General features: G+C 43.0%; 1 protein-coding gene across 1 annotated transcript in view; it reads left to right on the forward strand.

Moving 5' to 3' along the window:
- NRXN3 (neurexin 3) overlaps positions 1-27,722 on the forward strand; it is a 1,913,991-nt gene that overhangs the window by 411,895 nt on the left and 1,474,374 nt on the right. The gene's annotated exons all lie outside the window — the stretch shown is intronic.

Genomic DNA, 27,722 nt, shown 5'->3' on the forward strand with positions numbered 1-27,722 from the left:
AATAAACTATGATAGGGGTTGAATACCATCAAGAACCAGAGGTTTTATCTTGAAACAACCACACTTGGAAGCATGGAGAAGGAATTCCAGTGTGTTTCAGCAATCACCGCCCCTCGTTTGATATCCTGAGTCATTCACAGGCCATTATATTTTTCTGTATAAATGGAACTCACATTCTGAGAGAAAGTACACCTCTGATTAAGAGAAGTTGATTTGCAGTATTGTTATTATTCCAAGGTGGAGGAGATTTGGATGCCTGGAACAGGGCCCTGGCTCAGTGGCTGCCTTCTTGCTCTGTACACATTTCCTCTTCCTTTCCTCCGCTCTTCACATTGCCAAGCCTTGGCCACAGTGCTAGATTTACACATAAGATAAATAAGCTACAGCTTGAGGAGGGGGGTCATGAACCCATTGCCCACAGGCACAATGGCACCCATGATGGCCTTCAGTGGTGCCCTTGGCAGGTGGCCCAGAATCTGAGCTTTCATTTTCTTTTTTTAAAGTAAGTCTCTAGCCCTCCTAGAAGAAGGGTATGGAGCAAAACATGTAAGTACCCTTCTAAGTGATTTCTGTGAAATGAGTCAGCCTAGTTGCTTCTGCCTGTCAATGTTATTAGCCAATGAGTGAAGTCAGAGCTGAGATTGTTAAGTGAGTTGTTTGGACACCAGGCATTAGGAATCCCTGGGGTCCTAAAGAACTGGTGTTTTCCCTTCCCTTTTAGCGCACCTTTCCTGCTTCTGTCTAATTTCTAGTAGTCCTTGGAAACTCCATAGTTTGCCCTTTTTCTTAGCAACCAGGATGCATCTTTTCCATGATAGGTTAACCTGTTAAGTAGTTCATAGAAGTTATTTTCAGCAAATACTGCTAAATAATAAATGTGGGTGAATGTTAAGGAATCCTCCTCCCCACAAAAGGCAAATGTAAAAATATTGCAGAGAGGCTTAGGCATGCATGTCTCTTGCTTTTCAGTGCCTGCTTAAACGTTTTTGTTTATGTAAGCCTATCTCAATGCATAGATTCTGATGTGTTTTCATTTTTTTAGTCTGTTGCTGTTTTTAATTTGTTTTAAAATATTTTAATTACTTGTTTTTAACTGTTTTAGCAATAATTTTAATGGCTTTTGTAAACCACTTAGAGGGTTTCTTTTTTACAATCAAGTAGTTTATAAATTTTAATAAAATAAATAATTTAAGACCAGGGACTCATTAAGAATTAGCTGCATAGTATCTTATACTACAATGGTGTAGATATCTACTCAGAAGAAAGTATCTTTGTGTTTAATGGGACTCACTGCTGGGTCAGTAGGTACAGGATGGCAGCCTCATCTTTGTTTTAAAGTTGATATTGGTGAAAAACAGAGGTCTTGTGCATTTTAAAAGCTGTCTAACAGGCAGAAATTCAATAGGTCAAACCTATTCTAGCATGGAAATACAATTATGGGGAAAGCTTCGCCATGACTACGCTCTAATTTTGTGTTATGCCATGCCCCTATGGCAGCCATTTTGTGATTGATGTCCCCAATTTCTCAAAATTTGAAATGTGCTCTCTGAACCAAAAAGGTTGGTGACTCCTGGCTTTGGCCTCAGAACAAGAGGGGACCCTAAATACATGTTTGATACTGAATTTCAAGTTTTACATTATTACATAATTTTTGGTAATGCTATGGGGCTTCTTAAAGTTTGCATAGATTAGGGCCTCAGCATGTCTTAATCCCTGCCTCCTTCACTTGAATGATTTTTGGTCTTCTTGCACCTTTTACTCCAGGGGTTGGCATATTGCCTCCATTGTCTTCTACACAGCCTCTTAATCTATTTCTGTTTTCTCCCCTTCTCCTAGAACAGGGGTAGGGAATCTTTAAGATCCACATTATTTTGATCAGAATTGTTGGGGTGCAAATTCCAGCAAAGTGAGCAAGACCAGAAATCAAAGTAGCCATGGCCAGAGCAATTAAGCATGGCAGGAGTAGGGCACACAAGCACACACCCATTCACACACCCATTCTCTCTCTCTCTCTCTTTCTCACACACACACACACACACACACACTTCCCATATTTCTGTCTTCACAAAACAACAGGGAAATCATTTGGGTATTATTATTATTATTATTATTATTTTACTACTACTACTGCTACTACTACTACTACTACTCACCCGTTATCATCAGATATTTTTTAAAACTGCAAATTGCTGCAGAAATGTGGAAAACTGAATTTAAGATTGGAAGAATGAGAAACCGAGAAACCAAACTTGATAGATTTGTCCTCCCTAGTGGGAAATAGGCAGGCACATCTGTGGCATTGAAGTGCAAGGTTAGAGCTTCTTCAGACATTGTAGGTTCCACACTCCATAATTGGTTTCCCAAGATCCCTTATTTGCTTTCCCCCAGTCTCTCTCTCATTCTCTTCACTTTTGCAGGAGAGAGAGAGAGATGGAAGGCAGTCAGATGCAGGAGTTTGGAAAGCCAACCATGGGGTGTGGCAGCTTCCATGTCATTAGGTGGGGGTGTGACCAAGGAGAGGGGATGTGGCCTGGGGAGAGCTCTGCAGTCTGTGAATTCTGAGCTGGTGGTCCAGATTTGGACCATAGTCCAGAAGTTCCCCACATAAGAACAAAAGAAGAGCGTGCTGGATCAGGCCAATGACCCAACTAGTCCAGCATGCTGTTCTCACGGTGGCCAACCAGATGTCTCCCCCAGTCCTAGAATAGTGCTGGAATGCTATCTGATGCCTGCCCACCAAGAGAGCCATGTAAGTAACACTCTGCCCCTCTACTCCATAAATACGTTCTGCCCTGGCTTCAGCCAGCCTCTTCATTTTATAGGGTGAGCACACTGCAGTTGCCAAGCAACTGAGACATGCTTACTGCCCTTCCTTCTAACAGATCTGGAAAAATATTCAAGCAGAAGGTGTGAGGGATGGGGTCCATTTGTACTATTAGCCCACAGGGCACGGTGGCCCTGTGAAAATGAGCACTTTGAAATAACATTTGCAGATACGGTTTTACTTATCACTACGTGAATCCTTTTGTGCCAAGATCCACAGAGAATAAGGATCAGTTACTTACAGCTCTGAGCAGGACATACTTGCACTTTTACTTCAGGCTACAGCAGTGACATGCTTTGAACTTTGGACAGACTTGGTTTGCTATAAAGCACTGTATCAAGTAGCATCTGCACAAACAGTGTCCAAATGGTAAAATCGAAGAGTTGGCCTGTCTTCCCTGGCAGTCAAGGGACATGTATGCGATGAACGGTTGTGTGGATGTGGATTTGCCAGGCTCGCTGCATTATGCTGAAAAGTGCACGTGGACAGTCATGGGCAAGCGTTAGGCAAGTATTGCGTAAATGAGGAGTGGGGACCCTTTTTCGGTCTGTGGGCGGTGCTCCCTTCTGAGCAGGGCCAGAGGCAAAAGTGAGCAGAGCAACCAATGTGAATGCTACCTTTGTACAGTAGGCTAGTTACTACACCGACTCACATGCCCCTCTCTAGCCGCCCAGGCAAGCAAAGGCATGATCAGTGTTCAAGGACACATTCCAACCAAGTAAAATTGCTTAAGGGGGGTGCCAAGCAGAGCAAGGTGAGGTATATGGCCTGGGGAGGGGGTGTGACCTGAGGGCCAGATAGGGAGGCTAGAGAGCCGCATTGACCCCTGGGCCTGAGGTTTCCCATCCCTGCCATAAATGAAGCCCCTAATATGTATCTATATATTTATTTACATATTCATTCTTTTTACCACACTTTGTATTAAAAAAATCTCTAATCAGATTACATAACATACTGAACATATGATAATAGCCTGCTCGTGTGTGTAGTACATACAGTACATACACATGCATGTGTGCCAACTTACATGCCTTGGGGTGGTTTTGTTTCTGGTATTTTGAGCCGGGGAACAAGAAATTGCATAGACAGGAGACGCAGGCAGGTGCACAGGCCTGAATCTATGCTGTTGCCAGGCCGACAAGTCCAGGTGTCCGGCTTGAGGGCTGCATTCCTCAGGTGCTCTCTAGTGGGCCCCTTGTATGTCATTAGGGCCTCCTGGTGGCAGCAGCGGGCAATAGCACCATGATGGGGCTGCCAATGTAATTCCCACCACACCTCCAAAACAGTGTTACTCTGGGTCTGGGGTACTCCCATGGGTACTCTCCAGATGTTGTGGACTGCAGTTCCCATCACCCCTGATTATTGGCCATGCTGGCTGGGACTGAGAAGAGCTGTAGTCCAAAGCACCTCAGAAGTACCACCTTGGCTACCTCTGTTCTGGACCACTGAATTAAAAGAGTGGCTCCCAGATCTCCATATAAGTTATTTACAGTCCCCCAGAGGGTTACTGGTGTTGGGGGACATTGGGAGAAATCAAAACGACAGCCCCCAGACCAAGCTGCTTGATACAGTTGCTACCTCCACTGTCAGAGGCAGTATGCTTCTGAATACCAGTTGTTGGAAACAGCAGGAGGGGAGAATGCTCTTCTGCTCTGGTCCTGTTTGTGTGCTTCCCATAGGCTACTGTGAGAACAGGATGCTGGACTAGATGGGCCACTGTCCTGATCTAGTACGCTCTTATGATCTTATGTACTTACAGATCCATCTAGGCCAGTGTTACCTACTCTGGAAGTAGCTATCCAAGATCTAAGGCAGAGGTCTTTCCCCTGCCCACCTACCTGATATCCTTAAACTCTGTCGTATAGAGCTTGTTTAAAGGGAGGAGCCAGAGTAGGTGTCCTTGGCAGGCCCTGCTAAAAGGGCCCAAGCAGCTGCCCAAGGGCGCTGTGTGCTGACGCCAGGCCTGCCAGGTTTGCCACAAGCCTCTGTTGCTTGTAGAGCCAGTGCTGCAGGTTGGTCCCCAATGGTCCAAGACAGCTCCTTTCATTGCCCTGCCTCTTGCTCTAAAATGTTGTGAGGTCTGTGTAGGCAAAGGCGAGCTGTTAGTACATGCAGAGTGTCACTATTTTTTCTCTAGCAGACATGACTCTGAGAAGCGGGAAGCTGGCAGGAATACAGCAGCCTGTATTCCTTTCTCTTCTCCGAGATCACGTCTGATTTCCACCCCCATCTCTCTGCTTCATTTTGCTTTATAAACTGGGTATCTGAACAGGCGACAGCAATAAAACAAAACCGCTCATTATTTTACGTAGCTCCTGCTTGCTTTTTTTAGGCTCTTTGTTCAAGTGTCAGTCCCAGTTTGTAAAACATGAACAGAGTTTGGGGGGGGGGAAGTAATTACACTTCGCATCTGGTGTTTCTCCCGACATGGAGCTGCACTCGCTTAAATTCCAGTGATGTTAATTTTCTTTCATCTTCAGCTTCTGAGAAGATTTGGGCGCAACTGTAGGCAACCCTTTTCCAGCGTCCTCTCAGTCTCCTCTTTGAACTGCCAGATGAACTGTCCTGATCATTTTTCTTCATATAGCCATACCGCTAAAGGGCCTGATAGTGTAAAATGTAACAGGTTAAGCAGAGGGGGTGCTCAGGGCATGGACAGGAGGATTATAGGGAAATTGCATCAAGATGTAGATGTTGGACTTCATGGCTCGTTAGCTTAAGGTCAGGATTTCTATTTCTTCAACCGGGACTGATTCCATTGTTCCGTTGAGTAACTGGGGGATCCTAGACAGACAATATACTTCTGCTAAACACAAGATCAAATTGATGGGGGGCGGTTGGGGGGCACACTGAACCACTTTGCCTTTCCCTTTGCTTCATTGGTGAGGAATATTAGAAAGGTCTTGGGTTGTAATTCTGACTTCACATACCTGGGAATAATCTGCACTGAATACAGTAGGACTTACTTTTGAGTAGACGTGGTTAGGATTGTGTTGTTTGTCTAGAGATCTTGTGGAACAAATGAAGAGCCTGCTGGGTCACACCAAAAGCCCATCTAGCCCAGCAGCATCCTTTTCCCCACTGTGGTTAACCAGATACCAATGAGGAGCCCTTCAGCAGGGCATGAGCACAATAGCCCTCTCCTACTGTTGCTCCCCTACAGGTTGCTATTAAGATGCCTGCATCCTCTGATCCTGGAGGCTGAAGACAGCCTAGAAGCCATTGATACCCTTTATCTTCCATGAATTTGTCTAATTCCCTTTTAAAGCTAGGTTGGTGGCCATCACTGCACACACTAGTCACAAATTCCATAGGTTAACTATGTGCTGTGTGAAGAGGCACTTCCTTTGGTGATCCCAGGTTTTAATATTATGAGTGAGGAAAAAAGCTTCACTTTATCTACTATCTCCACACCATTCATAATTTTATACACCTCTATCATGCCTCCCCACTCATTGTTTCCCCCCCCCTAAACTTTTCCCTAAACCTCACTGCTTGTAATCTGTTGTTACAGAGGAGCTGCAGTCCAGTTCTTCTCCAGCTCTTCTACAATATCCTTTTGGACGTGCGGTGACCAGAGCTGTATACCATAATCCAAGAGTGGTCACACTATACATCTGCATAAAAGCAGGATGATATTGGCAGTTTTATCTTCAGCCCCTTTCCTGATGATCCCTAGCATGGAATTTGCCACTTAGTACTGGTGCAGAAGGACTACTGGCTTTGCAGTACGCCAAATAAGCTGAAGTGCTTCAATTTCCTAATATGCTTTCTCTTGTGAAGTCTAGTTAGTAATATTGTGTAGAAAAAACTTGCTCAAGGGAACATAGCCTTGCAGTAAGAAGTAGGAATTGAGAGAGACCCCTGTTGTATGCATGTGAAATGTGGGTTAGCTTTGTATATTCCCAAACTTCCAACTGAATATAGACAGAGAAGTATAGATCAGCAGTTTTAAGTCCTGTCTGGAGAGTCAAGGTAAATAGCACCATGGAAAGGACGGGACAGGGAAGAAGAAGCTAAAATCCATTTAATAGGGTGAGGTTTTTAATCCAATCGTGCACTGTCTGCAGTTATCATGGTGGAATCTCATTTTGCATAGCAATTAACAGGGGCTGACACTCCTTCAAAGCTGTAAGTAAATGGGGAACTAAAGCAAATGTACCTCTGCTGACCTGACATTCACAACTGTGGGATTGGGGGAACATGCAATAAATGTCACTGGCGAAGTAATATTCATGAAGTAAAAATGTCAGTTTTCAATTTAGCGTGAGGAGATTTTGACATATATTAGGCTTCTGCAGGCTATTATCATAATTAATATGTTAAATAATGCCATTGTCCTTTCCATGGAAATAAAGGGGAAGTTGGAGGAATGCGGAGCCCCAGCCATGCTCTTTCTTGCCAGGAATTCTCTGTTATAGCTTTTTCTTGCCTGCCTCATCTGGTAGTTGGGGCAGGTTGGTTCTGTTGTACAAGGAAGGGCCATAGCTTAGTGGCAGAGCATCTGCTTTGCATGCAGAAGGTCCCTGGCATCTCCAGCTAGGGCTGAGGAGGACTCGTGCCTGAAACCCTGGAGAGCTGCCTGCTGCCAGTCAGTGTGGACAATACTGAGCTAGACGAAGGAATGGCCTGACTCAGGGAAAGGCAGCTTCCTGTTTGGGCAAGGACTGTAGCTCAGTGGTAGATCATCTGTTTTCTCTGCAGAAGATCCCACGCCCAATTCCCAGCAACAGGTAGGGTTGGGAATGTCCCCAGTCTGAAACCCTGGACAGCCACTGCCAGTCGGTGTAGATAACACTGGGCAAGATGGACCAATACTTTGACTCAGCTAAGGCAGCTTCCTGAGTTCCTGTAGCTGACTCTTATTTCCAAGTTTCATGAGATGCAAGGCAACAATACAGTTCTTGCGAGCCAGACTTTGGATCCAGTAGGCCTGAAGCCTTGCAAAGCAGGGCTCCATATCATTGCCTTTCTCTTTCCTTGTGGTAACCTTTGTCTGGCTTAGTCACTGGCTCTTGTGTAGCTTTTATTCTTTTCAGTGGGACATCTACAAGATAAGTTCCCACAGACTGTGTGCAAAATGTCTTATGTTGTCATCACATATTTTGGCTTGATTTAAAAATGGGCGAGCACCTTCTTGTTTTCTCCTAAAATTAACTGAGCTTTTTGGGTAGTTCAGAATGAACATTCAAATTGCCCTGTTGCCTTGCCTTATCTGAGCCTCTCCAACCTCTGCATTTTCCTGCCAACCCCCCTTTTCCCAAGATACAACTGCATAATGTAGGGAAGGAGGTAACAGGTTGAGCACGAGAGCTGTCTGCAAATGGTTTCTCAAAAACACTCCTCCTTATTTGTGGACAGAGAAACTGGGGAAACTATTTAACTGAATTTCTCCAGAGGGAGGAGAAATTTTCCAAATTTTCTTTGGGTTAGGGGTCACCATTAGTAGGGGCTGTAGCCCAACTTCATTCTACCCCCTTCCCCAGGCTTTGGTGTTGTTTTTCCTGTCACCACAAGCAGAAATAGCGATAACTGTGTTAGTAGCCTGGCCATATTTTGCATTCTCTACAATGACTCAAACCTAGTAATATTCTAGGGTAGCTGATCATCAGCTCTTACAGAGCACTATGCACAGAGGGTTCAGAAGGCCTGATAATCAGCTAGTTGTCAGTTCTTGCAGAGCGGTAAGCACAGGACTTTGCAAGACCCAACAATCAGCTGATCATCAGGTCTTGTAAAGCCCCATGCATAGCATTCCTCAAGACATGACAGTCAGCTCACCTTCAGCACTTTCAGGCTGTGCCTTTATCTGCATGGTTTTATTTCAGATTGTGCAGGCAAAACAGGCCTGTGGGAGTGGGAAAGACAATGATCTGGCCCAACAGACAGATCCAGTCCCCCCCCCCCGTTGTTTGGAACGAGGGGGGAAGAATGGTGGCCGCCACAAAAAAAATAGTGGAGAATATCCATAGAAAATTCATCCACATGGCTTTCTTTGTCTAGGTGGGTGAGCATCTGTTAAGTGTTTTAGACATCTCCTGAAGATGTATCTTTTTGCTCAAGCTTTCCCTGGCTCCTAATGCTGGACCCTTTACAGTTTTCATAGTTTTATGCTGCTTTTTATTGTTGTAAGTTTTATACTGGTGATTTTTATTGTGTTTTGTACACTGATGATTTCAATAATCGGCAGTTTTGAAATTTTTCTGAATACATACATACATACTGGATTCTGCCCAAACATGCAATGTGACATGGGAAGGCATATAATAACTATCATATCTTGAATTATGGATTCAAGAGTCTTGGTTCCTAGTCTATTTTTGTTAGGTTACTAGCATATTTAAACTTTTATTCATCAAGGCCACCTTCTCCCTAGTATTTCAGCATTGTCACGTTTCTGGCTGTGCCAAATAATTTCACGTAAGATGTGGCCTCTTGGGTATTATGTATGTACTCTGCCCTGCTTGCAGCTGACTTCATTCTCCTCAACTTGGGTGAGTTTTTGGAACTACCACTTTGGCTTAGAAAGTGTGTCTGTTGAAACAAGCTCTTCTCCAGAGACGTTAGCTTTTAATTCCTCCTCAAATGGTCTGGTGGCCTGGAATATGAATCCAGAGGGTCTTTGCAAGAGCAGATAGGGCTGATTGATTCAAATAAGGAAACTATCTGAGCGAATTGATTTAAATAAGGAAACTATCTGAGCGAGCATGCATTCTCACAAATGCATAATTGAATGTAGCTTCCAAATTTGATAAACCTTTTAAGTAGTAAACAGTGTGTGTTATCTGTTAAATCACATTATGAAGCCCCAGCAGATGCAGTGAGAGGCTGGTGTACTTAATTTATTACTTGCTTTATATTATGATACGCAATCAGATTCATTATTTAGCATTTACTGCTACCTATAGATGTAAGCACAGGGACATTTCACTGTGCAGAGAGACATCTAATATCAAGATTTTGGTGTTATTGAATTAACCTTACCTGGTACCGCCTGATGGTTTTGAGCATGCTCAGGGGGTTTCCATTTGGGACCATTTGTTTGGAGACTGCTGCTGTCTTTCTGATTCTTAAAGCGCTACCATCCTTGATTCCATACATTTGTAATCACTAATATGGATATGGCAGGGCCATAGCTCAGTGGTAGAGTATCTGCTTTGCGTGCAGAAGGTCCCTGGTTCAATCCCCAGCTTCTCCAGAAAGGGCTAGGAAAGATACCCTGTCTGAAACCCTGAGGATCACTGCCAGTCAGTGCAGACAATACTGAGCTAGATGGACCAATGGTCCATCAGCTTTCTGTGGTTCCTATGAATCATAACATATGACTCCAAACATAAGGATGCATTGAAAAAAACAGGCAAACATACTGAGGCACTGTCAGATTTGAGGGAGCTTCAGACATGGGGCCACCATTCTGGCCACTCCAGCCACTCTGTTCTTCTCCCACTCTGCTGCTCCGCCTTTTTTAACCTTCCACCGCTCTTTGCTCTTATCCCTTCGTGGATATAGCTGGATGAATGGTTAGCGCGTGAGGTAAGGAGTAGCCAGCTACGTGGCTGCTCCTCTGGACAGTGTTATAATGTCATTCTTACGATAGCCACATTTGTTGTGAAAATAAGTTTTAAAACTTTTAAAATAAAGCTAGGAGATAATTCAAATCCAAATAAAGCTAGGAGATAGTTCAAAACCAAATGACTTTGTAAAATAAGCCATTTTGCTCTTGTTCTTTCTGCGCTTGTTAAATGAAAGGATACCTTAGGAAGGCATCATAAAAAAGAGAACTTTGTCAAATAAGATATTTGACTGGCACTACAAAAATGTTCCAACCCAGAGACCCGGCCAGTATATATGCAGAGAGCGGTTGTTGAAAACAGTGTTGGAGGGAGCAGTGCAGTGGGAGAGATGGTGAACAAACACAAATCTAAAGGTGAGTTTGTAAGTCTGTACTGAGGATGCTCTGGGGTTTTGGTTGAGCTATCCATTGTGACCTATGGAGCCCTGAGACGTGACCAGGTATAATTTCAAGGTGAAGTCAACAGTAGTGAACTCAGTGAGTGGGAAATTTCTATCTATTTATTGCAGACAATATAAGTGGGCTATAATTACAGCAGAGGTGTATACATTTTCAATCATAAGTGTTCATTTTTTTTGTCTTGAAAATTGTGACATGAGTGCTTTTCCTATATGTTATGATAAGTTGCCTTGGAAGTATGTAAAAATAAGGAGAAGGCCAGTACTTTTTGCTGCATGGAGAAGAAATTGAGCTCCATCCTGGAAAACAGACTTATTTTTCCCTATTCCTATAATGAGCTTTGTGATGGATTTCGGGCATATGTGCCAAGGCTTCTTGTTGTTATTGTTAGAGTTTATTTCTGTGCTGCCTTTCAAAAAGAAAGAAAGAAAAAGGTCCCAAGGAGGCTCATGAAGGGTAATGCACAAATACAAATTTCAAGTAATAAATAAATACATTTTGAGACAACAAAATCTTAACATTTCAAAAAAAAAAAAAAGACTAGAAGTCAAATACGGTCATCCTCCTGCCAAAAGGTAAAGGGACAAACGGTGTTACATGCCAGGCCACTTTCCATCAGTGGTATAATGGTAAATTTTGAAGCTCGTCATGACAGCCCCCATAACTAAGCCCCCAAACCCCAAGTACATAGCAATGCCCTTGGAGAAAATCAAAAAATTCAGGCAGGTATGCAGAGAAAGGTCAGTATAATGTTGAAAGAAGAATGACTGTTTTTCAAGAAGGAATCCTATGGCACCTTAAAGACTAAATGTTTTGCAGTATGAGTGTGTATAGTTACCTGGAAGTAAATTCCCTTAAACTCAGTTGTGCTTAATTCCGACTCCACAGGTTAAAACTTACAGAATGCATTGAGCTTTAACAATAGATCTTCAGCCAGTTGAAATGTAACCTCAAGCTTTGCATTCAAATACAAAGAATCCTGCAGATAAATTCTATCATTTAGATTGCTAGTGTGAAGTAGAAATGTATCCTAAAGAAAAGGATCTGAAAAACCTTGTTATCACTTTATTCACTTGCCAGAGCAAGGAGGGTCTGTCAATTACTTTGGCGCTCCAGCAGATGATGTCATCACTCCTACACTGGAAAAAAATATCCAAGAGCGGTACTCCCCCATGGTTCCACTACACCACTGCTTTCCATTCTCATTCTCCTTAACTGGTTAGCATCAGAGTGCTATTTCAGACCAAACACAAGTAGTTGAGAGGTGCCGATGGTACCTCACCTGATCGCAGTTAGGCCTGGTGATGTACAACCTTGTTTGCCCTGAAAACAAGCAAGATTTCTTTTCTTTTTTAAGAGCAAGGTGCATAAGATCAAAGCTGCAATTCTTCTTTTTCTTAGGACTTGCTCACAGTTCCAAACTGATAGAGGAAGACACGGGTTCATGTGAAGTTCGGTCGTGGATGAAGTGTCTGCCTTTTTTCACCATGTGCTTAATATGCCCCTACTTCTGCATTTATTATCCCGCTACAGTAAAGAGGGTTTGGCTTTGGATCAGAGAACTGGGGTGCAAAAACTTGAAATAAGGGACAAGGTTGCATAGCAGCAGATTGATGTTGCTGTTACTTGAATTTATGTCCCACCCTTCCTCCCAAAGGAGCCCAGGGCAGCAAACACATCAACAAAACAATTTAACAACAAAAACAGCATCCTGAAAACAGTTGCCATTAAAAATATTGCAAAAACTGTTACAGTTAAAAACTAGTGCCAATAAATTAAGATATGATGATGTTGCTAAATGCTCTGTAGAAGACACTCCTTCAGAAGAAATTTGTTTTTATTCACACACATGGACTACTAGAGTATCTGAGGTTTCAAGAAGAAGATACATTGTTGGCTCTACTGCAAATGCATGCCTATGGAATAGGGACACAAAACATACACTGTATCCCTTCCATCCTTCTAGAACCACCCATCCAGACAATAAACGTCACTGAATGTGCTTGACCTGCAACTATTGTATAATAAGTACTGCCAGACAGACTGTGTGCTTAAACACTCTACTGAATTACTTTTATGTTCACTTCACTAACATACCATCAGAAGCCAGTGTCAGGTGGTTTGCTGCAGAATAAATAAGTGCCATGTATGGCAGGAAACAAAGAACCTTCAACTCTGTGCGTGCGTGCGTGCGTGCGTGCGTGTGTGTGTGTGTGTGTGTGTGTGTGTGTGTGTGTGTGTGTGTGTGTGAGAGAGAGAGAGAGAGAGAGAGAGAGAGAGAGAGAGAGAGAGAGATGCACTTACAGGGATGGAGGTGAAATTAGTTGAGTCTGCATTTTAAAGGGAACAGACCAGATTCACAGGCCCCTCACTTATATGCAGGTCAAAACACAGCTCTCAATTGGCTAGCACAGTGGTTCCCAAGCTTTTCCCCCCATGGACAAATGGACCACTTGAAAATAGCTGAGGGTCTTGGTGGACCACTTAATGATCTTTCTGCCTGTTGTAATAGTAATTTGCTGTGCTGGATGCTTTATGATTTTTAACTGTATTTTTACAGATATGCCATGGACCACCTTAATGAAACTCATGGACCACTGGTGGTTCATGTACCTCACTTTGAGACCCCCCTAGGCTAGCACATCAAAATGCATATTTTAGCAGAGAATGTATTGAACAGCCTACATAATTGCATATTTTAAAGGAAGAATGCATACAAAAGATGTGCTTTAGGAGGAAGTGAATACCATTAAACTTAATTCTAACTCCACCCTCATACATGTTTTAGAGGAATCAGCAAAAAAAAAGATTTTTTGAAAAGGGATGGAATGGAGCTATGAGCGAGTGCATGCACGTAGGCTGATCCATCTGTCTCTACTCATCTAGTGATCTTGACGTGAGAACAGGCATTACAAATACACTATCCCTGTTTTAATTGTTGGAGTATATGAGGTTTCCTGCAGGTGCAAATTATTTGCAAGGGATTTGAACTTAGTCTGAAAACATCAGATTTGCTTAACCTACAAGGAAAGGAAGTAAAAAAGCACTAAACTTCTTCAGTGCAGTGCCACTTGCTTGTAAAGGCACCAAGCTGATTTCTTTTTATTGTTGGGTCCTGTGCTTGGTGCCTGCCAGGGTAGCCAGAGGAGAAGAGTGGAACCTTTCAGCAGTGTAACGAGAAGAAGAAGTTGGCAAAGCTGCTTCTCAAGGCACAGATCCCTTCCAGGAACATTGTGGCTGCCAAGCCTGTGTGTTTGCTAAACACTTGGCATCGGCGAAGTCTTATAACGTAGCAGATTTATGAGTACAAAAAAGGAAGACTGAAAATATGTCAGTACTCTTGCACTGCTGTGCCGGCATTGCTATAATAAGTGTTTGTGCGAGTGCTTCACATAACAAACACCATCTTTATCTTCATTAGTTTGTGTGTTGGTAACAGGATCAAAGAAGAGAAAAACTGCATTTCCAGAGCTGTTGAGCTGGAACCAGCTTCAAAGTGGATGTCTGCCTTCTGACTTAACATGCTTATGGATTTTTTTTCTGATTTCTCTTCCCTTTAGGGATGTGGCAAGAGCTCAAAGCAGAGGTGGAGCAGAGTTGAGGTAGACACAACCCATCACCTCTAGCAGACCCATCACCTCAATGTTGCTCACATCCCCAGTCTGGGAACAGATGCCCAAACCAGCCCTGGAGGGGAAAAAAACCAACAACCCTTGGAAGTGATGTCTTCATCCATTTGCCCAGGTGCTGCCTTGAAGGGCTTCTCACAGGGAGACCAAAGCCCACTCCACAAGGGACCTTTGGGGCAAGAGGGTCCTCTGTGAGTGGGGTGGTCTTTGCTCTCCAGCGACAATCTTCCCCAGGAAGAGTCAAAATTCCCCTCTGCACAGAAGGGTGCCCTGTGGGGAAAGTTCTCTTTGAGATATCCCAAATGTTTTCCTAGGAGCAGTCCAGCAAATCGTCTGGGGGGGGGAGAGAGAGGGACTTTTCAACAAGCAGGGTTTTTTTCGTACTCCAAAGTCCTTTAGGTTTTGTGAGAACCTAAAAACAAAACAAAACAATAGTTTTCCCAGCCAAATGAGTGTTCAACAATCCAAACTTCCCCCCTCCCTAGGGCTGCTGTTCCGTCCGCCTAGCAGGGCTCCTGTGCTTTCCACATCAGCGAGGCACACATAAATTTAAAGGGTGTGGACTTCCTGTGAACTGTGTGAACAGGAGAATAGGGCTGCATTCATTCGGCCCTCCCCCACCATCGCACCCTTGATGCTGGCCCCCCTGCAGCCATACCCACACTGGGGTTGAAGTCTGGAGCTCGGAGCCTGCTGTATACCCATGGGCTCCTGACAGGATTCAGCATCCAGAGACACTGTTTGTCAGTCAGCACAACAGTCAGTCAGGATTAGCATCCACCCTGATGTGCAGGCCTTTGGTGCTCAATGCCACCACTCTCTAGTACTGTGGTATGTATGTATGTAAGCCAAAGGGTATGTTCTATGCAAACATGATAGTCCAACGCTCTTTCCCTTTTATATGAAAAGTCATTCTGTGAGGGAGGCAATGAAATGGAAATGATGGCTAAGGAAAAGGGTCCTAACCCTTTCCCAAAATTTCTCTGCTCTAAAGCGCTCCCCCTGATTTAAAGCAGACATGTGTTTGGAACCCTGATGAAGGGGGAGGAAACAGCTGAGAGGAAATGGTGAAGGGTCATAGCTCGGTGGCAGAGCATCTGCTTTGCATGCAGAAGGTCCCTGGTTCAATCCCCGGCAACTCCCTGTAGGGCTGGGAAAGGTTCTCTGCATGAAACCCTGGAGAGCTGCTGCCAGTCAGTGTAGACAGTACTGAGCTAGACCAATGGTTTGACTCGGTAGAAGGCAACTTCCTGTGTGCCTGTGTTGTACCTATGAAGTGGGAATATGCCCACTGTGGGAGAAAGGGTTAAGCTGCTCCTCCTGCTGCTTTTCCATAAAAAAAACCTCCCTCCCAAAGTAGCTTTCTCTCTCTCTCTTTTTAAGGGGGAAGCTCTTGCTATATGCATCTTGCTATACTGATTTTGGTATGGGATGCTCCTAGCCCTCCCTATTAGATTTCACATTTGCTCTCTGTCTGAAATGCAGCAGCCTGTGGCTGTTTGCAACAGGGGGTTGACAAATTGTTGTTTTTATTACCCTTGTACATTGTGATTGTGGTTTATAACTTGCCTGGCTTCTTGTACCCTCCATTCCATTCCTGGAGGACCGAACCCAGAAGGTGGTACTGGGGGACTCCTGCTCGACCCCTTGGCCATTGACCTATGGGGTCCCTCAGGGTTCCGTTTTGTCCCCCATGTTATTCAACATCTACATGAAACCGCTGGGAGAGGTTGTCCGGGGTTTTGGGGTTCGGTGCCATCAGTATGCTGATGACACTCAACTCTATTTCTCTTTTCCACCTGAAGCCAAGGAAGCCGTACAGGCCCTAAACCAGTGTCTGGCATCAGTGATGGACTGGATGAGGGCAAACAAGTTGAGATTAAATCCTGACAAAACAGAGGTACTCCTGGTCAGTCGGAGGGCAGATCAGGGAATAGGGATTCAACCGGTGCTGGATGGGGTCGCACTCCCCCTGAAGTCTCAGGTTTGCAGTTTGGGTGTACTCCTGGACTCAGCTTTGAATTTGGAGGCCCAGATTGCTGCTGTATCCAGGAGCACATTTGCCCAATTAAAACTGGTGCGCCAGCTGCGCCCATTCCTGGAGCTACCTGATCTGACTAGGGTGATGCATGCCTTGGTTACATCCCGCTTAGACTACTGTAACGCGCTCTACGTGGGGCTGCCTTTGAAGACTGTTCGGAAACTTAAATTGGTACAAAGAGCTGCAGCCAGAGTGCTAACCGGGGCTGGTTACAGGGACCATACAACTCCCCTGTTACAACAGCTCCACTGGCTGCCAATTTGTTTCCGGTCACAATTCAAAGTGCTAGTTTTGACCTACAAAGCCCTATACGGCTCAGGTCCAGACTATTTGACAGATCGTATCTCCCTACATGAACCTGTCCGGGATTTGAGATCTTCAGGTGAGGCCCTTCCTGTGTTCCCCACACCTTCACAAGAACATATGACGCGGACACGAGATTGGGCCTTTTTGGTGGCCGCCCCTAGGCTGTGGAACTCCCTTCCGAGTGAGGTGCGATCAGCTCCCTCCTTGCCGTCTTTCCGGCGACAAGTAAAGACTGTTTTATTTCAACGGGCATTTGGGATAGAGAACGACCAGGATTAAGTGTCATAGGTTTGGTGATTACATTATATGATTTTATTATTTTAAATTGTTCGCTGTTTTTAACCTATATTTTATGGTTTTAATTTTTCTCATAGTTTAATTCTTTTTTAATAATATACTCTGTATGTTTTAATGGTGTTGTTTTTAGTTGTAAGCCGCTCTGAGTCCTATTGGAAAAAGGGCGGGGTAGAAATAAAGTTTATTATTATTATTATTATTATTATTATTATTATTATTATTATTATTATTATTATTATTATTATTATTCAACTGATGAAGTAGAGGACTGTAATCCATGAAAGCTTATGCCATAATAAATATGTGGTGGCCTGAGATGCTCCTTTGTTGTGGTTTGTTGTGTCATTTAGCTTTCTACAGGGTGGGTACAGCAGCCTTACAACAGAAATATGCCAGTGTAGGATACTATCAAAAATATGGTCTCTCTTGATCCTTCCATCCTTGAATTCAGTATCCCGGTCCTGGCCAGCTTTTGTTTCTAGTGAAGCCCTCCATCATAACGCAACTCATCCTTTGTAATGGGCTGTCTGCCCGAGATGATGTCTGGTGTATAACATCCCATTCCTTCAGAGACTGAGTGATTTAATTCATCTTACCTTTAGGGTTCCATGGTCAGGGTTCAGACCCCCAAAATGTGGAGAGGTGCCAAGTTCTGCACATATCAGTGAAGATTTGAATGATGGGTGACACTGCCTTTGAAAAGGCTCTGTGAACGTATTTACTTTTGGATCAACCAGCCAAGATTTATAACTTCCAAGCCTTTGGGAACAGAACTGGGGGGTGGGGGTGAGGGAAAAAATGATAGGAAACAAAACTGTGAGCAGATGCAGCAAACACTCTCTGACTTCTTAGCTACCCCTAATTTAATATGTAGCATTTCCTAAATACTCAAAAGTTCTGCAAATGCATTAAAAAAAAAAAAGTAGCTTCACACTTGAGACAGGGTTGGACTAAATCACTTTGCTGCTTGTGGTAGACAAGAAAAATTTCATGTTCAGAAACTGACAGGACAAGCAGTTACATGCAAATTCCACCATCAGTGAACCTGAAGGCAGCAGGCTAGTTTAGAGGGTGAAGGCCAGGCTGAGTGGCTCACACAGATCTGTCCTCCCAACACCTTACTCCCATTCCCCCTAGCATCTGCCGTGCCACTTGCGGTGGTTACCTCACTCTTCCTAATAGTTAGACTGGCCCTGGGAGGGAGGGAGAAACTTCTGCTGTGGTAGGAGGTCGTAGCGGCTCCTCTTGGGAATGAGACCCCAGCAGCTTCCTCATTGCATCACAGCACCTTCATCTCCTGTGGCATGCTAAGATAGCTCGCCTCCTCAGGTACTGTGTCTTCCCATGCTTATTAACATTTCAAGTCCAAGAGCTTCTTGCTGCCTTAAGCAAGTGTGATTTGCCTCCTGGGGTTATAGTGCTGAAAAAACATTTAAGATTACCAGCCCCGATGGCTAGGTTCTACCCCCACTGGTAGAGGTAATATGTCTCTAAATGCCAATTGCTTGGAATCACAAGTGCTGTTGCTCTCAGGTCCTACTTTTGGTCTTCCCATATGCATCTGGTTGGCCTCTATAAGAACAGGATGCTGGACTAGATAGGCCACAGGTCTGAACCAGCTGGGCTCTTTTTATGTTCTTAATGCATCCTAAATGTCCCAGGGCTAACTTTGTTCTAGACACATGTATAGCAGTGCCTCACCCAGAACGCAGACAGCTGCCATGTCAGAGTCTGATTTGGGGCTTGCTAGTTCTTTAAACATTGCTGTTTCTTGTTGAATTTAGTCCCAAGGCATTGCCAGGTGACTCCTTTAAGTGAAAGAATAAGCAGTCCTCTGATCTCCCGCTGCTCCGCTTCATTAGTATTTTTTGTATATTTAGTCTAGCCACATTTAAAATGGAGCCACAAAAATCAAAGCCAACCTTCCCTTTTCTAGATACATGGGAAGCTATTAACATTGCATGCATGCATCAGCTGTGCAGTTATTATTCCCAAATCACCACTCTGTGTGTGCGTATATAATATTAAATACTTTGTGAAGGTACACTGGTTTCCTTTCCTCCTTTTAAAAATAATGTAGTAGCATCCTCAGGTTTTCCTTTAACAGAAATTGTTTTCAGGTGAACTTGAACGATAGGCACCTCCTATACCAGCCTTTGTAAAAATCCTTCCAATATGCCAAATACCAGAAATACTGACATTCCCTCAAATACTTTTATCAGTTGCCTGTGTCCTGAGTTGGGAGAGTTGAACCTAAGGCAGGGATGGGAAACCCATGTCCCTTCCAATGCTGTTGGGCTTCAACTCCCTTCAGCCTCAGCTTATGTGCCCCATGGTCAGGGAAGGGCTGTAGCTCAGCCTTCAAAAGCAATGTAATGTGGTGGGTATGAGACTGACCTATTAATGGGGAGGTTTCTTGTTCAAATCTTGCTTCTGCCAATGAATTTCCTAGGTGGCCTTAGACAAACCATTTTCAGTCAGCCTCAGGTGCATCCTCCATCTGCAATATGAGGACAATAGTGCTCACCTGCCCCATATAGTTGTTGTAAGGAATACAACAAGTTGATGTGTGTAAAATGCCGTGAATGCTCTAAAATGTTACATAAATGCTAAGCATTATTATTACGTGAGTCCCTTGTTTGTCTGCATCACAGAGAACCAGTGTGGTATAGGAGAAAGAGTACTGAAGTTGGATTAAGGAGACTTGGGTTTGGACTCCTGCTGGGAGGCAGGGTAGGATATAAATCAAATAATAAATAAATAAATAAATAAATAAAATCTTCTCTCAGCCAGGAAGCTTAGTGGGAGATCTTTGGACAGTTATTGTCTGTTTACGCCTCTCCTACCTGAAAGGAGTGCTGTGAGGATAAAACACAATAACCTTCACACATGCTGTCCTGAATTGTTTGGAGGAAGGATGACGTAAATACCTTATAAGTCAATTATTAAGTTTGCATTTGGCGGTCTGCAGGTTTTCGTTGTGTAAATATAAATATAGCACTTTTAATTATATAAATGTAACCTGAGGGATATGCATGGTTGCTTTGATCAGATTGGATTACCACCAGTGGTTTTGTGATATGAATGCTAAAAATCATAATGTACAAGAGAAATGCAAGTGGGATTTACTTAAAATGTTCAGCTGCTGTTGATATATTCCATTCAGTTTAGAGCTTGAACAAAAAGCCGGGGATGGGGGCTTTGGCACCATCCTGCCTTCCTGTCTGCCTTCCCTGCATTTCCCCATAAGAGGGGAAATGGGCTGCTCTCCCATGCTGCTGTGGAGCTAACAGGATGGCGCTTTCTCCTCTCCAGTTCCAGACTCCTCTTGAAAGTGGGATAAGATCCCAGCCTTGTGGCAGGGTGGGTCTTTCTCTGGAGTGCCTTGAGGGAAGAAATGTGCAGAGGTGGTGGTGGTGGTAGTGCTGAGTTGTTTGTACACCCAGTGGTTCAGAACATTCAGAGTATTAACAATGGATGACAGCAGCTCAGTGCTAGGAAATGAAACGTAATTTTGCATCTTCATGAATGGGTATGTCCCATACTGAAATACTGTAAATGTTGATGTCATGAATTGGAATGTTACAAATTATAAGTCACACAATGTTCCTCATGAAACGGTGCATCATAACCCAATCTGTGTTTTTGCTTTTGGAGTAAATAACGTATGCCTATTGACTAAATCATTTGCTGCAGGGCACTTGACTTAATGCAGTGATTATAGATACAGTAGACAGACAGACAGAGAGAATTGTTGTTGGATGACTTCTGTTTTTGAGAGTGCAAGTACCAAATGAAGTGGAGTGAAAACCCAATTCCAAACTAACTCATCAAATGGAGCCATGTCCAGTAATTAAGACCTAAATGTGCACAGTTGTTCTATGTTGTTTCCAGTGTTGTCAAAAGGGGGAAATGCAGAATATTTGACAAGACATTTGCTTTTTTTAAGTTGATTTGCACATTGCAATAATAACAGTAGTAGTATAGCCCATCTCAGGTTAAGAGGCCTTGACTTTTCTCCCTACCAGAGCTTTCAAACCTGTCAGGAACTTTTTCCACTTCCACTGCGGCTTTCAGACGCCTCTCCGAGACGCCTCTCACGAGACAGAAGGGTCACCTTGTTCCTAGACACTTTGATGGAGCAGCGAAGCTGGAATGACCCAGCTGGCAGAAGGGAGTGCTGTCTTTTGTTATTGAGCTTGAAATGTGTGTTGTTTGATTTTAGCTGGGATGAGAAATGTGTGCCAAGAGTCCACCTGTTTATTTTTTGTTTCACTGTGTGGCTTCATTGTTTGCCTCCCACAACTGCTAACTGTTGAGCTGCATGTTTTATGTACTCCCCCGTGCTTGATCTGACAGTGGGCTGCTCCGGTGGCAGTGGCAGGTGCAGCACAAGGCGAAGGGAGAAAGTGTTGAGGCATGGCAAGTCCCGATTGGCTGGAGATGAGGTAATGTTATGCGGTATAAATAGAGATGCAGCGCTGGGGATGCAGCTTGTCAGCATGCCTGAATCCTTTCCCCATGTTTAAAGGAAAGCACTGGTGTAAGAAAAGTATGTGTGAGACTTCTGAGACAAATTAGATATAGGCAGAGAAAAATCCTGAGCAAAGATTCCTCCCATCAGTGTGCCTAGGAAAAAATATAGATCCTCTTGTTAGGTTTTGTCGTATCATTTTTCTCATCTTCTGCTCTTGCTTTGAGGAACCAAAATAACTGTAGACTAAGGGTGGGTGCAGCTCAAGTATGAAAGGACATGGATGCAAATGGAAATTATCTGTAGCATTTAGGCAGAATTGTGGGTGACACTTAAAGCAAAGTGACTCTTAGCAGGAAGGATCTGACTTAGTGTGGATGCAAATGGCACCAGTGGGGTAGTGGAATCCACTCTGGGTTTTTGTCTGAACTTTCAAGGAGCTGTTCGAGATGCTCAGCAGGTAAATCTGTCAAGTCATGTAATGCTATCATGAAGACCCACATGATCTCTAGCTGCTGGGGGAGAAGGCTTCAAGCCTTTCATGGGAAAAGGAAAGGAAAAGAATTAGCACCAGAGCTCTAAGTTCCATTTCCCTGGAAACTGCAAAACAGAGCCAGTGGCTTGCCTGTTAGCATCAGCTCAGAGCATAAAAGGTGACAGAACAAACACTGCCTTTCCTAATTGCTATTGGATGGCTAGTAAGGATAATCTCTTGAAACATACAAATGGGTATGTGTCATCTGTCATACCGCAAGACAAAGGAGGGAAAGTATTGGTTGCAGATGTATGTGCTTACACTGGCTAGTATGTGTCACCCTGTTGGACCAGAACGTTAGGAACAGGACAAAAGCTGCTAGAGCAAATGGGTGCCTTATTAGACTCCACTGTGATTTAATTCTGTGAAGTCCGCTTGTATATGTTGGAGCATTGCAACAGATTAATTAAATGCAGTTTAATATTAAGTCAATATAGGCGGTAGTGTGCAATGGAACATTCTCACTCACACTTAGCAATACATAATTGTGCCTGTGTCCATTAATGTTTACACATGTTATAACATGCTATGCAAACCAGTCTTGCTGCTTAGGCAACACATACAAGTCTGATCAACTGGCCCAAAGAGATTTTCCACATAACCCACTGAATCCACCAAAATAACTTAGTGGATCATTGGGATAGCCCCAGTCCAGGGCTAATTACATTTTTTAAATTTTTAATCTTCAAGTAATGCATGGAGAGTAATATTGTTGTAGAGCAATAATAGCCAGGGTTTTGGGGTGACAGAGCATACAGTGCTGTGCTAGAGGGGGGAAGTATACAGGACCAAACTGATGGCAGGCTGAGCTGGTAGCTTTGCTGATGGGCTTTACTATGTCTCATTTGTAAGTTATTTTAAAGGGTTATTTGAATGTTGTACTACTACAATATCACTCCCTTGTGATCTAAAACAAGTAATGAAGCGTACTGCTTTTCTTGTGTGTGTGGGGAATCATTTCCTTCCCATTCATCTTTAAAAATTGATTTGTTTTGTTTTCAGTTTGTTTCAGTTGCATTAGTTGCATCCACTGAATTGCAGTGGTTCAGTAATTTTCCCATTTATTTCATTGGAAGACTCAGCCAGTCTTCTACTGCCTGTAATGTCAGTGTTTTCCATCCAAATAGCATGAAATTTGCAAGCAGTATATCAGACCTACCAAGTTTCAGAAATATAGGACAACACTCTGTTTTGTGGACAATTTTTAGACTGCACAAGCTGTAATGTTGCCTATTACTTTCAATGAGAGACCTAGCTGCATTTCACCTGCTTGTAACTTCTGTCTTTTTATTCTATTAGCATTAAGAGTTCAAGCCTTCTGTTGCATACTCGTTAAAAAAGGTGCATGGACACAACCAAAATAGAGCTTGTGCTCTCTCCCTTTCTCTTCTCCCTGCCCTGTGAACATTCTGTAAATGGCACATAGAATTTATTTTATTTATTTATTTATTTTATTCGATTTATATACCGCCCACAGCCCGAAGGCTCTCAGGGCGGTGCACAACATAGGATAAAATACAATAAAATCACCAAAAACAGTAGAGCATAAATATTAAACAATAAACAACCTAATATACGTTAAAAGCTTAAAAGATAGATTAAAATGCCTGGGAGAATAAAAAGGTTTTCACCTGGCGCTGAAAAGATAAAAGTGTAGGCACCAGGCGGACCTCATCGGGGAGACTGTTCCATAATTTGGGGGCAGCCACTGAAAAGGCCCTAGATCTTGTTACGACCCTCCGAGCTTCTCTGTGAGTCGGAACTCGGAGGAGGGCCTTAGATGTTGAACGTAGTGAATGGGTAGGTTCATATCGGGAGAGGCGTTCCGCTAGGTATTGTGGTCCCGCGCCGTGTAAGGCTTTATAAGTCAAAACTAGCTCTTTGAATTTAGCCCGGAAACGGATAGGTAGCCAGTGCAAACGAGCCAGAGCAGGTGTTATATGTGCGGACCACCTAGTCCTCATCAGCAGTCTAGCAGCTGCGTTTTGCACTAGCTGTAGTTTCCGAACGGTCTTCAAAGGCAGCCCCACATAGAGCGCATTGCAGTAATCCAATCTAGAGGTTACCAGAGCATGCACAACTGAGGCGAGGTCATCGCTTTCCAGATAGGGACGTAGCTGGGCTACCAACCGAAGGTGGTAGAACGCATTCCATGCCACCGAGGCCACCTGCGCCTCGAGAGACAGGAATGGATCGAAAAGAACCCCCAAGCTACGAACCTGTTCCTTCAGGGGGAGTGTAACCCCATCTAGAACAGGTTGAACATCCACCATCTGGTCAGAGAAGGCACTCACCAACAGTGTCTCAGTCTTGTCAGGATTGAGCCTCAGTTTATTAGCTCTCATCCAGTCCATTATCGCGGCCAGGCAGCGGTTCAGCACATTAACAGCCTCACCTGAAGAAGATGAAAAGGAGAAATAGAGTTGCGTGTCATCAGCATACTGGTGACAATGCACTCCAAAACTCCTGATGACCGCACCCAGCGGCTTCATGTAGATGTTAAAAAGCATAGGGGACAAGACCGATCCCTGCAGGACTCCACAATGGAGAGTCCATGGTATCGATCCATACTCCCCAAGCCCTACCCTCTGGAGGCGATCCACCAAGTAGGAGCGGAGCCACTGCCAAGCAGTACCTCCAACTCCCAGCTCCGTGAGTCTCTCCAGAAGGATACCATGGTCGATGGTATCAAAAGCAGCTGAGAGATCAAGGAGAATCAACTCCCTCTGTCCCTCTCCCGACATAGGTCATCATACAGGGCGACCAAGGCTGTTTCAGTGCCAAAACCAGGCCTAAAACCGGATTGAAACGGATCTAGATAATCGGTTTCATCCAAGAGCACCTGGAGCTGGCTGGCAACCACCCGTTCTAAGACCTTGCCCAGGAATGGAACATTCGCTACCAGTCTATAGTTGTTCAAATTATCTGGGTCGACTTCCGGGAAGGGTGACTTAGCCTGTGCCTGCTTTTGAGACGGGCTCCTGCCTCAAAAGAAGCTTATTCAGATATATCAGTCAGATTTTTTCTTTTTTTGACTGATTAAACTTCTCCCGGGTAGGGAGAAACGAAGAGATTAACCTCAAAGCCTATTTTTGTTGGGACGACCAGATCTCATTAATTTATGGGACGAGGTCCAGCCGACGAAGGTGGGACGGATTTTTAACAACAAGCTCTATCTGGAAAAGCGAACGTTCATCTTATCTTCTAAGAGAGAACGCACTAACAGGCAAGCACCCTTCTTTCTATATTTTTCTTTTACTTGACTTAAATTGTTGCTGTTTAAAAGAGATTTGCCAGATTGATCGGTTTTTGACATCTCACTGGGGAGCCATAACTTCTCTCTGCTACTCACTAATTAATAGCTTATCTCTGTTTTTGTTGCAAAAAGCTGTCCTGGATTTGCATTCTAAAGATATACACAGAAGAGGGATTTCTATTCCAGATTTTTATTTTGAAGAATATTATATTGTCTGAGACTACTCTCTTTTTGGTCTATTTTATTTTGACGAATCTGTTTCCTGACGACCGCCATTAATTGTTTCGATCCTGGGAATTGCATTTTGTTTACTTAAGCATGGAGAGATAAGGCTGTCTGCTCTGTTTATACTGTGATGTCACCAAGTTTGGAGTATTAACCCAATTGTTGCTGAAATAAGAAGTGGTTTTCCTATATTTTTCTTTTAAAATGGCAATTAAGAAAGTGGCTGAGAAGCTGGAAATAACTATGTTTCAGAAAATAATGGATGAGATTGAGATAACGAAACAAAACCTGCGACAGGGTTGTAAGGAGCTGAAAATTGAATTGAGTAAAATGAAGCAGGAGATTAAAGATATAGGGGTCCCTGTGAGAGAGGTGACCCTGGAAGGGGTCCCTGTGAGAGAGGAGACCCCGGAGATTGGAACAAACGTGGAACAGGAAAAAGATTTGGAGTCTATGGACTTTAGAAACAAAATCTATTGTTTGGAGACACAGGAGATTAAAGACATAGGGGTCCTTGTGAGAGAGGAGACCCTGGAGACTGGAACAGGGGTCCCTGTGAGAGAGGAGACCCTGGAGACTGGAACAGGGGTCCCTGTGAGAGAGGAGATCCCGGAGATTGGAACAAACGTGGAACAGGAACAAGATTTGGAGTCTATGGACTTTAGAAATAAAATCTATTGTTTGGAACTCAATGTTATCTCTGAAGAAATTAATGAAGATTCTAGAGATAAAGTTATCAATGGCATGGATAATCTTCTGGACTGGAATGATGTGATGGAGCCCAATATAGAGAAAATCTATGGAATTAACTGCAGCCATGTGACAATGGAAAAACTTTCAAGAGATGACCCAGTGTATTTTGAAAAAAAGAACAGAGATATGATTTTACAGCAGTATTTCAGCAACCTATTCAGAATGGATGGCAAGAAAATATTTGGGATAGAGGTAATTCCCATCAGACTCTTACTATATGACTATGGCTTTGACAGCAAGATTATTATGGAATACTGATAATGGAAGATTGGATACTGAAATTACTGGACTTAACAAGACTACTGAAGATGGAAGATGGAAAATGGAACTAATAGGGATAATAGAACAATGGCTACTGAAATTACTGAACCTAACAGATTCTGATGTGATGGATTAATTGAAATGTTTATTTTGACTATGGTTATGACAATAAGATTATCATAATTAGTAATGAGATGGATTAATCGATATGCTTATCTGGAAAAAAAAATTGATAGATATATTTCTTAAAGAATTGAAACCTCTCTTTGACTTTTTGTGGAAAGAATAAAGTAATGTTTATGAGATTTGATGATTAAGTAAGATAACTACTGGAGGAAAGTGATTTTATAATATGACTTAAGAGACAGGATTGTTATATATTATAGACTTATAACTGATTTGATCTTTGACAAATGGGAAGTCAATATTTTACTCTTTATTTTTTATTTTTGTTTTTTTTTTTTCTTTTTTTCTTTTTGTTTAACTATTTTTGATTTTGTTTTTTGTCTTTGAATGTTTTATGATTTTGTCTTGTATGCTTTATGAAAATCTGAATAAAAATTATTGAAAAAAAAAAAAAATTATCTGGGTCCAGGGAAGGTTTCTAGCCTATTTCTTCAATTCTAAAGGATGCATCCAATGCAGAGCTGTTAAAAATAGTTAATGATATAGTTAAAGGGGGAAATATACAGATATTGTATATAGAGGGAACAGATTGCTCCAATATATAGTTTTCAGCACAATAGGAAATTGGTGGATTGAAAATTAGTAGATAATACTTTTATTATGTATGTTTGTCAGTGCTTTTTTGGTACTCATATCCTGATAAAAGTGCTGTGGGTGCCTGCACAAAATAAGTCATGGACAGCAAAAAAAAGAGGTGATGGTACTCTGTACTGGTGGTCACTGTCACAAAAAAAGGTCTGACATATGCATATTTGTAACGGCCAGGTTATCTACCCTTAATCACCCCTATTTACCAGTTTTTAATATAGATACTTGTTAGCTTCATTTATAGTATATGAATGCTTGTGGATGTGTTAACTGATGGTGTTTACTGGTTGGAAAGGTGTCAAATGAGTTAACAATTGAACAACTGTTCATTGTGTTTTCAGTTGCTTATAATTTCCCATTTTTATTGTAAAAATA

The sequence above is a fragment of the Rhineura floridana genome, chromosome 2 (assembly GCF_030035675.1).
Source record: "Rhineura floridana isolate rRhiFlo1 chromosome 2, rRhiFlo1.hap2, whole genome shotgun sequence".
Taxonomy (NCBI): Eukaryota; Metazoa; Chordata; class Lepidosauria; order Squamata; family Rhineuridae; genus Rhineura; species Rhineura floridana.